Source organism: Solanum tuberosum, unplaced genomic scaffold (assembly GCF_000226075.1).
Source record: "Solanum tuberosum cultivar DM 1-3 516 R44 unplaced genomic scaffold, SolTub_3.0 scf00058, whole genome shotgun sequence".
Classification (NCBI taxonomy): Eukaryota; Viridiplantae; Streptophyta; class Magnoliopsida; order Solanales; family Solanaceae; genus Solanum; species Solanum tuberosum.
Window position 1 is genome coordinate 1,146,951 of NW_006238982.1, and position 12,633 is coordinate 1,159,583.

The 12,633-nt window shown below is 31.2% G+C and overlaps 1 protein-coding gene and 1 long non-coding RNA gene across 16 annotated transcripts in view; both read right to left on the bottom strand.

Moving 5' to 3' along the window:
• LOC102585027 (nuclear pore complex protein NUP88-like) overlaps nt 1–383 on the bottom strand; it is a 60,163-nt gene extending 59,780 nt beyond the window's left edge. For 11 of the 15 annotated variants that reach the window (XM_006344486.2, XM_006344484.2, XM_015307429.1 and 8 more), the window contains exon 1: nt 203–332. The gene's annotated coding sequence lies outside the window, so the exon portion shown is untranslated. Of the gene's footprint in view, nt 1–202 lie in introns of all 15 variants that reach the window. The other 4 variants (XM_006344489.2, XM_015307433.1, XM_006344488.2 and 1 more) reach the window with 2 other exon arrangements.
• A 7,392-nt stretch (nt 384–7,775) lies between these two features.
• On the bottom strand, nt 7,776–8,594 carry LOC107060076 (uncharacterized). Its single transcript, XR_001473130.1, has 3 exons — nt 8,382–8,594; nt 8,165–8,304; nt 7,776–7,867 (listed from the first exon to the last, which is right to left on the bottom strand). It is a non-coding gene; the product is annotated as an uncharacterized lncRNA (long non-coding RNA).
• Between the last annotated feature and the right edge of the window lie 4,039 nt (nt 8,595–12,633).

Genomic DNA, 12,633 nt, shown 5'->3' on the forward strand with positions numbered 1-12,633 from the left:
CCTTCCATCCCAAGTTTGAATATCTAGTTTTGCCAGTTTCATATAACTGAGCTTAAATAAATTTGAATAGTTTTAGAGTTCTAGTATTAGAGGTATTTACAGACGTGTTTGAGAAATTGTTGGACCATGTAAAATTCCTGGTAAACTTCAATTTAGCTTTATTATAAGTACTGTTATGTATGTATGATGATTAATCAAATACCTGGATTACTAGAACTTCGCCAAAGAGGAGAGGAATGGAGATGTGAGGGTCTCGCTGTTGTTGTTGTCGTCTTCGATGGGGTTCGCCGGTGATGAAAGAAGGATGGCTTAGGGTTTTGGTTCTTTTCGCTTAAAAATGATAAGAATGAAGATTTGATCTCAGCCTTTGATTTGAATGCGATGAAAGAAGGATGGCTTAGGGTTTTGGTTCTTTTCGTTTAAAAATGATAAGAATGAAGATTTGATCTCAGCCTTTGAGAATTGAATTGAATCAGATGGGCTATAATTGAAAAGTGTTGAAAGGCTATAATTGAAATAACCAAATGGCCATAATTGAACATGAAATAGAATTGGATGGGAAGAGGGCTATGAATTAAACAAATTGAACAAAAAGATTATGATTTAAATGATTTAAACCGACCTCCGGATGTCGCTTTAATTAATAGTCGAAATAAAAATACCGACCTCATGTGGTCGGAATTTTAATTACATACTATTTAATTTTACCGACATTCGGAAGTCGGTATTATAAATATTTAATTGAGAAAAAATTCCGACCTCAAGAGGTCGGAATTTTCCCCAGAAAAATAAAAACCGACCTCTTGATGTCAATATTAAATACCGACCTAAGGAAGTCGGTATTTTATATTAATTTATTTTTGAACCTGTATAAAACTGTCATCCAGAGGACGATTTATTTAAAGTTAATTGAAATATTAATTTAAATTTTCTCGAAGTCACTATATAAATATTTTAATGATAATTAATTTAATTACATACTATTTAATTTTACCGACTTTCGGAAGTCGATATTATAATTTTTTTTGTTTTTTATTTTACACAAAACCGTCTTTCAGAAGAAGATTTAAATAAAATTAATTCAAAATATTCCTCAATTTTGTTTTTTATATTTAATTGAGAAAATATATATTGTTATTTATTGAATTATTTAATACCGACATCAAGAGGTCAGTTTTTATTGTAATTCATTTTTTCCGGAGAAAATTCCGACCTCCAGAGGTCGGTATTTGATTTTCCCGCTTTATTTTTCATAAGGAGTCGGTTTTCTAACGTTTTTTTTATTTTTTATTCTTTTTAACAATACCGACCTCCGGAGGTCGGAAATTACCGACTTCTATTTGAAGTCGGTAATTTTTAGGTCGGTATTCACTGTGTTTTTAGTAGTGCTAGGAAATCGATTATTATCGGGGAGGGTCAAAATTGGGTGTCAACAATTACAAGTAATCCTTAGTACTAGTTTAGTAGTTTCTATTCCTGACTGGTCTGCTTGGATTAGAGCTACGACTGGATCCGGTGGAGTGAACATGATAGTAGGTTGTGAGGACAGTGTTAGCTTAGTACCCGTTTTGCACAAAAAGTCTGCTACTTTTTTGGCTTGGCGGAAGTTATGGCGGACCACTGGATTCCCTAACTTCTTCATAAGCTTCTTGCAAGAAGTGATAGAGGATGCGTAAATAGATTGCGCGTGATTCAATTGAGCTATTATTATCTTGTAGGATTCCTGCAAAGTTAAAGTGGATAACAATAATTTCTGCCATGTGTGATTTGAACCATTATTAAAAAAAATACCCTTATTTAAATAAGTAAATTGATATACTAAGAAAATCTTATTAAATAGGTACAATTTTATTAAGGACTAGTTATTCCAACTTAATAGTATATATATTTTAAAAAATTAAAGTATTTGTATTAATTTTTTTTAGATGTCATATGAACATATTTAAAAAACTACATTTCATTTTTAGAACTTTTTTTTTTTACATTAATTTTTTTATTTTATAAGGTGCATAAATAGATGATGTTCTTGTTGTTGGTTCTCATATTTGACTTCTCGATTGAATAAGTACATAAATGAAAGATAGTTATTTGACTTTCAATTTTTTTCATTGATAAACTAAAATTAAACATAAAAATATATTCAATCTGTGAAATCATATATATAATAACATGTTTACCTTACACCAACAAAGATATTGTTCATATTCTTGTAAATGATTTTCAATTTATTCAATCATGTGTGATCTATAATTGACGGAACTCATTATGTTGTAACAAAAGAATGTAAAAATGTATGAATACCATTTGCAATAATTAGTAATAACTAAGAAAACTTATAATGTCATAACTAAAGAATTAAAGTGCAATAGCTGAATTTCTTATTAATTTTTGTATTTACTTAAATAAATAGGACTTCTAATTAATTTTATTGTTTATTTAGACAGTTAATTAGATTTTAATATAGTGTAGGGGCAAAATGACAATCCAAGTTTCCACCTTAAAGCTTTCCATGCATTGCAACTTGAACGTTTATTTCATATTACTTAATATAAAATTTATTTTGCAAATGATAATTTTTAAATGATTCACATAATTTTCTATTTTCTATGATTTTTTTTTTAATTTTAAAAAGAAGAAATCAAAACTTTTAAAAATAATAATTTTTGAAGTTCAAAGATCTTGTCAACTTGATGATACTTTCGGGACATATATAACTTTAATTTAAATACAAACACCTACCCAGTTATATATATCTATATATAGATATTTGCACATAATAAAAATATTTATCTCAGAAAAATAAAAGTTAAATAAGAAAATAAAAATTAAACTAACACACCCTTCAATCCAGTGTCGTTATAAAATATAAATGTAATGAATTTTCATTCGGCTAAATTATAGAAATACAAAAAATAGAAGTAAATAAGTAAAATGAAAGGAAAATGTATATATACTAGTAACTAAATATCACTGTAAATAAAGTCATTTTTATGTCTTGAGTATCAACAAAACAACTCGAACTCGTGACAATTCTCTAACTCATGAGAAGTTCAATAATTTTAAAAAAAAAAAGATATTCAGAGCACATATCTGCATCACATGAGAAATTGTAAACAAAACAAATGAATTTAGATTATTCCACGTTAGCTTCATATAGTGGAACATTACATACTACTGTATATATGAAGCAAAAAAAAAGAAAAACAATTATTATATCACTAAAAATTATTTTTCTCAAGTATTCGAGGTTCTGGAATATATCCACTTAAGATAAAATGATTTACTTCATCAAAATAGTGGTACCTCAAATTCCACTGATCATCAAACTCACTCAACGACAATAAATCACATGAAATTTTTTTTAAGTGTAAGAAGAAGAAGAGTAAAAGATTAAAAATGAGAGAAAATTCTTCTATTTGTAGTCAATAAAAGGTAGTATGAACATGTGGTTATTGTGCCTTATCTGAAAATTCTGACCCTTCGAAACAGTGACAATTCTTTGGAAAAGTCACAATCCTTTGTAAAAGTCACAACTTATCGGAAAAGTCACAACCTTTTAAAAAAGTCACAACTCATCGAAAAAGTCAAAACTTATCAGCAAAGTCACAACTTTTCAATAGAATATATGCTACTCAAATAGATATACATAGGTGTTTTAAATAGGGTATTATAGTAATTTAAGATAATTTTGTTAAAACATATTTAACTTTTAAGAATAAGAAAATGTATATGTGGTAAGTACAAGCGGAAAACGTCGTATAATATGAATAGGAAGAAGTAGAAGATATCTATGATGCTTCAATTAAAACCTTATGTTTTATTATTCAAAATTCTATCTTATTATGTACTCCCTTTGTTCCTACTTACTTATCCACTTTTGAATTTACACACATATTAAGAAAACAATAATTGACATAATGAGTTTACCATTTTACCCTTATTAATTATGAAGTGGGTGAATTAAAAACTTAAGATATTCAAGAAGTTCTACATTTTTCAAAGTAATTCATTGAGCGTATAATAGGTAAAATAAATAAATTATCATTTCTTTATTTGTCAAAATGGACAATTAATTAGGGACAACTAAAAAAGGAAATGTGGACAAGTAACTAAGGATAAGGGAGTAGTTATTAACTAAGTACTAATTCATTTTTTATTATATTTTTTCTTGAGAAAATGGCCAAATCCCTCCTCATTCTATTACCTCATTCTCAACTACACACCAATACTTTAGGGGAGTCCTATTACCCCCCTGAAATATTTTAAACTAAGATATTAACACCCTTAAAACGTCACCCCCAAATATGTGTTGCCTAGTGTAATACACGCGCCTATTTTTTCAAAATAATAAAAAAATAATCATTCCAATTTTTCTCCACCATTCTTTCCTTAATAACCATTACCAAATCTCATCTTCATTCTCCTTCTTCCTAAATCTTCTTTCTTCTTTTTTCTTCACTATTCCCAGAAAATGTTCCTAGATGGCTCATTTTCTTCAGTCCACCTTCATCTCTACCACACCACACCACACCATATACACCAACCTTTGCCCTTTTTTTTTAATGTCTTTCCGATCATCTATTTGCACAAAATTGATTGTTATTGAATTTGATAAGTTAGCTATTATCGTTATCTCTGAAGATAGTTATTTTTTCGTCGGTTCTCAATTGCATTTGTTGATGAATTTGAAAATGAATTTTTTCTTGAAAAATCTCAAATTCTAATACCCACTTTCAATTGCAATCAAGAAACTTCGATTTCTACTGTAAACGAAAAGATGTCTCCGATGAAAGCTGAAATTTTATCTTTCGAAGTCGAACTAAAAATATTTTCCGCCGAGGTGAAGAAACTGAAGTTGTTCTTTTTTCTTTCTTTTATTGTTCTGTCTAAAATTAGGGGAAGATTTTTAATGGTGTTGCTACTGAAAAGTATTTTGTGAATTAAAAATGAAAATATGAAAAGATAAAATTCTTTCTTGTATTGATAGCCAAGGCAACCGACTGATTTGAAGAAGGGTTAGAGATGAGAGAGAGTGTTTGTATTTGTGTGTGTGATTTTAGTTGATTAATTTTATTAATTATTATATTATCTAATTAAGAATTGACAGTTGTTAAATTAATTAATTTTGACTTCCTTTTTTTCCTCACACTTGCTAATAGGAAAGTGAATACACTTACTGCATCATGCTACAAATTACAACCATGGGAAATATTGTCCCTTTCAAGTCCAAATGGAGATGGTTAGTCTAATGAAAAAAGTAAAAAGTCTTCAGTTTCACCAAGTCTGATGCCCATTTTAGCCAATCAGTTTTCCTCCCTAGTTAAGGAACAAATGAGGAATCTGCAATAATATAAATAAGTGAATATTTAACATTTTCAGAATTACACATTACTTACAACCCTCTTTTGAATCTACATTGATCTCCAAAACCAGCTTCAATTCTGTATCAACTCACTTTTCACATGGCTTCATTTTACGGCTTTTAAGTTTAATAAAAGAAGAGGCCTTGTACCTAAAACTCAAACCTCAAAAGTTAAATTCATGAGGCAAGAATTATCTAAGACCATATTTGGAGAGAACATAATATTTCCTTGACAGGCCCAAAATTATCTGTATCACAGCAAAATAATTGGTTCTAATAGCTTAACATCAGCAGTCATGCTTTGCGTCGGAAGGGAGGGGGGGTTCTTATCTACTTGACATATTATATCAGCAAAAGTTAGATTTATTGAACATCAGATTCATGACCTACATTTCTAAAGATGGGGCATTAGTAGTCTGATCTTCACAAAGACCAAAATTGTCGTGAAATTAAACTCACCAGTCTCTACCACATGCCTTCGCTATAATACAAACAAATTTTATTTTCTCCCACATAATACCACAATTCATGCAGTACAATAATACAGTAACAGTAATCAGAGCCAATCATAACACAGCTTTTTAGCAGGACAGGAAAAGGACAGGAAAACAACTGATACAATAAGTGGTGAATTCCAACTTAATTATGCTTCAGTTGTGTAAAACTAAATGGATGACTAAAAACATGAATAAAACTGAAAATACTCATATTTATGTAGGAGTTCATTGGATGACCTAGAAGCACTGCCAATGAAAATAGATTTTAGTCCATTTTGCTGGGCACAATCAACGATCCTTAAAGCCAATCAATCCCTGCAACTGGATCCATGGTAAAATAAGTTCTTTCTATCATACCTTTTATCCACGAACAGAATTGAGATGGTTTTTGTGGTTCACCATAATACAGTCATTGGCTCATATTGGCAAAATCACGAGGAACATTAATAAGAATGTCCTCTCATGTGATGATGTTGCCTACAACTTCCATCTTACTCTAAGATATTGTGCACTACCTAGGAAAACTATAAGAGAGCATGCAATTCAGCTGTGCCTATATAAGAAAATCGTAACATTCTACTATTGGTATTAAATCAGCACTACTTCAAATACCAGTAAGGGTTGGGTGATCCAGACAAAGGTGATGAAATTAGTTATCAACTCTTGCAAAGGCTTAATGATCACCCACCCATTGTCTGAAAGGTTCGGCACAACAAGGTGAGAGCAAAAGTATGCTAAGGTCTAAAAATGGCCAAAATAATGAGAAAGGGGCAACGTTTCAAATGTCAAACAATTCTATGAAGTGAAGCTTCCCATTAAAATTGCTAAAACTGCAGCTTTCATTTACCCTTTATAGCGGCGGTTCTTTGGGAACAACCTTTTACATAAATTTATTGACAGGCAGAAATAAATCACGACTGTTATAAGGAACCAACAAAAAATAAGTACCAAGATATGAGCTTAAGATTAATCTTTCTTGAGCATATTCCAGGTCAACCTCTTTGAAATCCTCTGTATCATCTATATCATCTATGGGTATATCTTCACTGAGGTAATCGAAGGAACCTGAAAATGCATTAAAAGTAGGTAAAAGTCAACCAGTTATTTAGATAAACTATGCAGCTCTTCTAGAATATAAAATATACATCAAACAAAAAAATAAAAGAACGAAAAGTTATGACTTCACTATACAAGATATCTCTATACTAGAAACATGTCAACTATACTTAATCAAATTGCATAGCATACCCGTTTAAAGTATAATGACATTGCTGACAAAAGAAAATGTGAGTGAATGCATGGTAACATACATAATTTTCACAGCATTATATGTAATCGCAGGTCTCTGGCAGCCGCAGGTAATGCAATTTTAAACCAACAAAGGAAGTTTATGAAAGGTAATAAACTATGACTCACCTAAATTGTCGTAGAAGTTGTAAGAGGTAAAGGAACGCAGGGTAGAATCTATTACTCTTCAAATGGATTACGTATAGAAATTCTGGTTGTCATGTACATGGAATATTCCTAAACTAACCAAAGCTTAAGCTTTAGCATCAGTTCATTCTTGCACTAGCTATTTGAATCCTTTGCGACCGTCAAATATATTACCTACTAAATTGTATCTAAGGTGGCTCCATATTATATCAGAGACAAAAAATTCAGGAGAAGTGAAAATGTTCAATATTTTATGTCAGAGAATCATTTTTTCCAGAAGAAAAATGTAGACAATCAAATACTTCAAATGTTAGAACTTCTGGTTTTCTTCTCTCTATGTCATAATAAAAAAAAAACAGTACATAAAACTTCAACCAGTGTCAGTTGAATACAGATAGCGGATCATGAATCATAAGGCGAAATAATTTTACGAACACTAGAGGAAGAAAGTTTACATCCTGAAATTTATGGGGCTATACTTGCAGCAAACTTCCTTGATTCTGGCATTTTATTGAGAAGATACTCAAGTCCAGAAACTGTAGAAGAGCTTATGTCTGAGGGTTTTTATAGAAACCTGTGAAGGAAACTGAAAAGAGAAAGAATCAACATCCACACTGCTATAAAGTATCTTTCAATATACTACTAGATAAGAAAAATAACTAGTACTACACTGATTAGTATTCATAGACTTCAAAATGAAGATGACAGTGAGCTTCTACTGGACAAATTTTAATCTCACTTGTTGAGTAGTTCAGGACAAACTCAGTTTTTATTCTAGATGATTATAACAGACTCAATTGACTCCAGTGAGCAATTTATGACACAAAATAAAGTAAATGCATAGATAATGTCCTGGTGTACAGATCATCACCATGGAAGACACCGTCAGCTACAAATTGAGAAGGTTTGTAGCATGGTGCAGTCTGAACAAATTCAAACGGCTTGGATCCTCTTGTCTGCAGCTTATTTCTTACGAACTGGCGGCACTGTTCTATGCCGAGATGTACATTACTACAATCAAAATGGAAGGAGTTACTAGCTGAATTCCTTGAAACATGATAAAAAACAAAACTATGAAATGTACATACTTATAGTTCACATTCCTGATTGTCAAGGGCAAGACAACATTATACTTTCTTGTGATAGCCAACCATTCTTCATCAAGTTGAAGTTCATGTGGTCCTGGTTCGGACTCAATTTCAATAACCTATAAAACTCAGTGAGTCGCACACATTAATTTAGGCCGGATACATATGCGGCCCCTTAAAACTTTTCCAATTTTTTACATCTGAACACTTCACTAAGATTTGTACCAATTGAACACTAATTTTAAACTTGAAATGATCTACATTCCCTTTGAAGTGTTGTACTCGACCATGCCTTGGATGCATATTAGTTTATTGTCATTAGAATATAACTAAGATCAAATCTATAAGTTGAATTTTGTGTATTTACCTTGTTAAGTCCACTGCTAATAAGTGGTAATGCTATTATTTATGTTCTTTTTCTGCATGAAATTTGTCCGAGTTAAACGTGAACTCCATTCTCTCTTACATCTTCGAGATGAGCCATAAAGTCTCAATTTTACCACTTATCGAGTCAGCAAACCTTAAGAAATCGAAGAACAAGTCTTTGGAGTTGACGTACAACTTTCGAAAAACAGAAAAATGGGTTGTATACACTGATATACAAAAAGTGTATACAAAAATGGGTTTTGTTTTAAACGCCAAAAGTAGCAGCGAATTTGGCCCAAGAAAGGCCCAAATTCAATCTGTTCCTTACTCTTAAATTATTTAATTGTGATTATTTATTGTTTGTTGTTTTATTAACTCTAGCTTTAGAATTGTTAATTAACTTAATTGAATTCCCCAAAAGCTGAACTATTTCTTTGTGTTGTTTTTTTTATAACAAATTTCACTTTATTAACTTGCGTATCCTTTATTTACTTATTCAAATGGTTTTAGTCAAAACTTTCACTTAGCTTCAATTAGTTTAAAATGATTTCTTGATCTATCGATCAAATTGGTCTAAATTTTATTATTTTTTTAAAAAGAGATTCAAGTAAGATCTAATAAATCTAATTTTGTTGAAATTCTAGTCACATGGTTTTTAATTCAAATGTTTCATTTAAATCCCTTTTTTTGAAAAACAATAATAATTAAATTGTTCTTTATCTAACTATTGTTTCAAGTTAATATTGTAAATTATTTTTATTTAACTTTTTTCTAAAAAATAGTCAAAAAATACTTTTGTCAAGTCGTAGGATAACTGCGTGTTAGCGGGCGCTTCAAATGCCTTAAAACCCTTCTTGAAGCGTAAATAAGAACCTCATACCCATTTTCTCTAAATTTATAAAGATTTAATCTGTTAAAATCTTTTTTAAATTAAGTTTTCTTAATTTCTTTAAAAAAATTAAGGGGCGACTCTTTCTAAATATTTTTCTCAAATTGTTTTATACTTGGAGCATTTTAAAAAAGTGATTTTTCTAAAGATAGTAAAATTACGGCATAACAATTATTATTATTAATATTGTTATTAGTCACTCTAGATCCGACTAATATATACTACTTCGAATGTACTTGTGTTTGTGTACCTAGTCGTGGTCGATAATCTCCCAGATTATTAGCAACATCAACATGTCAAAGTGGCTGCAACGTGTAACCTCTCTTCATGACACGTTTCATTGCCTTTGCTTACACTTACTCTACATGCATTCTTTCTCATTCCAAAATTGACTCTTCAATCCCATCAAACATCTCCATCCTTATTATTGTTATTATTGTTATTAATGTTGTTGTTGTTGTTATTATTTTTATTATTATTATTATTATTGTTATTGTTATTATTATTACATTGTTATTATTGTTGTTGTTGTTTTTATTATTGTTGTTGTTGTTGTTATTATTATTATATTATTATTATTATTTTTGTTATTGTTATTGTTATTATTATTACATTGTTATTATTGTTGTTGTTGTTGTAGTAGTAGTAGTAGTAATTATTATTATAGTTGTTATTATTGTTGTTGTTGTTGTTATTATTGTTGTTGTTGTTATAATTATTGTTATTGTTGTTGTTGTTGTTGTTGTTGTTGTTGTTATTGTTATTATTATTATTATTATTATTATTATTATTATGAATTACTTGCTTCTCGACTTGGTTCAGAGATCGAGGTACAGTCAGATCTAGTACTACTCTTATTGGCTTTGTCTTAGTGATTCCGTCTGATGAGCCAAAGTTTTTAGCCCGAAAAAGAGTTTGATAAGTAGGGCGCTTCATACCCGGTTAGAACTATCAGACACATGGGCTCAATAATAGTATGTATTAGATCTCGACAGGCCCTTTGCTCGGGTAAAATGGAAGCACCATGTAGTCTGTAAAGCTATGTTAAAATTCCTATGTATTTCGATTCTTATGTAGTTGGACTACCTCTAAGGATATTGAATTGCTTGATCTATGACTGGGCGGACTACCGCCAAGTCAGTGATCCTGTAACTTTGGTATCAGAGCCAAGAAACTTTCATGGTAGATATGGAAAGGATGTGAAGTATTCTGGCATAGATATAATCTCTTAATCATGAATATATGAGATACTAGTACTAAAAGTACTCGATTAGAGGAGGTAGATATACCTCAAAACCTTAATTTGTTAAATAAGTGAACTATTCTAAAAGTTGATATCAAAACCATTTATGATTATGGTTGGTTTGATAAAATCTCAAATAAAAACTTATAAAAACTACTGAACAATCGCTGGCTTTAAATTCGTGAGAACAAACTATTCGCTTATTAAATAAATGCTACATTGATGTTTATAAAAATCAATACAAGTTTTTGCATATTGACATGGTACAGATTGCTTTTAAGCCTTTAACTCTTAAAGGGTTACCTGAGACTTTCTTAGCTGCTCTTCGCGATGCGAGGAATTTTAATTTTCGACAATCATTAATGGGTTTGATTGAATCTACTGTTGCCTATGGTCCAGTATATTTTAATACCCAACCTAATTTACAATTATCTTTAAGTGATGCTAATATCTTAGATGCTTTGACTCTGAATATAAAAACGCATGGTTATAATTATGCACCTGGTTCTAAGTTGATTTGTTTATCATATCGCATCTATTATAAATTACTTGCTACGTTAAATCCTAGATGTAAATTATATGATACAACATATCAAACTATTTTGGTAGAAACCAGTTTTGCTAGATCTAAGGTCACTACTAGAAAACCTATAAAATGGGAAGAAATTAATTTTCCTACAACTTGGACTTTAGAGTCGGTTATACCCTCTACACAGATGACCAATGCAGTCACTAATTCTGAATATTCTCATATCACTCAGAATTCCGATGGTAAGATCTGTATGCAATTCGATAGAAAAGAGTATTCCTTATAATAGACATTCATTTTCTAATAGAAGACTGGCTATTCAACATATATTGCCTATTGAACCTATATATGGTCCCGCGCGTAATCATGCTGCTTCTTTACATACATTATCATCTGTTATATCTGAAAATAAAGATAAAATCATGATTGATCCTCGATTAAATATTGTTCGAGTTAATGATAAATCTTTTGATATTTCTGATAAGGATATTCCTTCTGCATTCGAAATGGATTTTAATCTTAATGATACTTAATGATGAAGGGACATCAAATTGATTTTAGTCTAGGTTCACTGGCAAGAAAATATATTCAAAATGAATTTGCAAGTGATAAATGGAGCCAGTTTAAAACTTGGTTTTATGACACATATAGTACGGAGGATTTGTATAATATTTCTCAAGAATTTTACGAGACTTGTGCGTTGCATAATTGTAACACCCCGTATCCTAAACGGACCAAAAATATAGATTTTGAGTAGTTGCAGGAGCAACCCACGGTTGCCATCCACGGACCGTAGGTCAGACCACGGTTCGTGCTGGTGGTCCGTGGTTTACCACTGCAGCCCCTCCCAAAACCCATCTTGGAAAATCGGCTAAGTCTCGACCCACGGACAGACCACGGTCCGTGGATCAAGAATCCTTTACCCAGCCTCTGACATGAACTACGGTCGACCAGCACAGACCATCATTCGATGCACGGTCCGTAGGTTTGACCGTAGATGAGGGTCAGCAGCCAGTTAGCTAAAAATTGTTGATGGGTCAACTTCAGATGGTCATACCTTTTAGCACAAAAGGAATTTTGTGTCCCATGACCTATGATATTATAGATAATTGAATCCTCTTTCCAACGCCACCGAGTTTGCTAAAATCCGACCTCTGAGTAAAAAGTTATGCTCGTTTTAGTGAAGCCCTGTTGGGCAGACTTGACTAACGGACCCAATCGACGG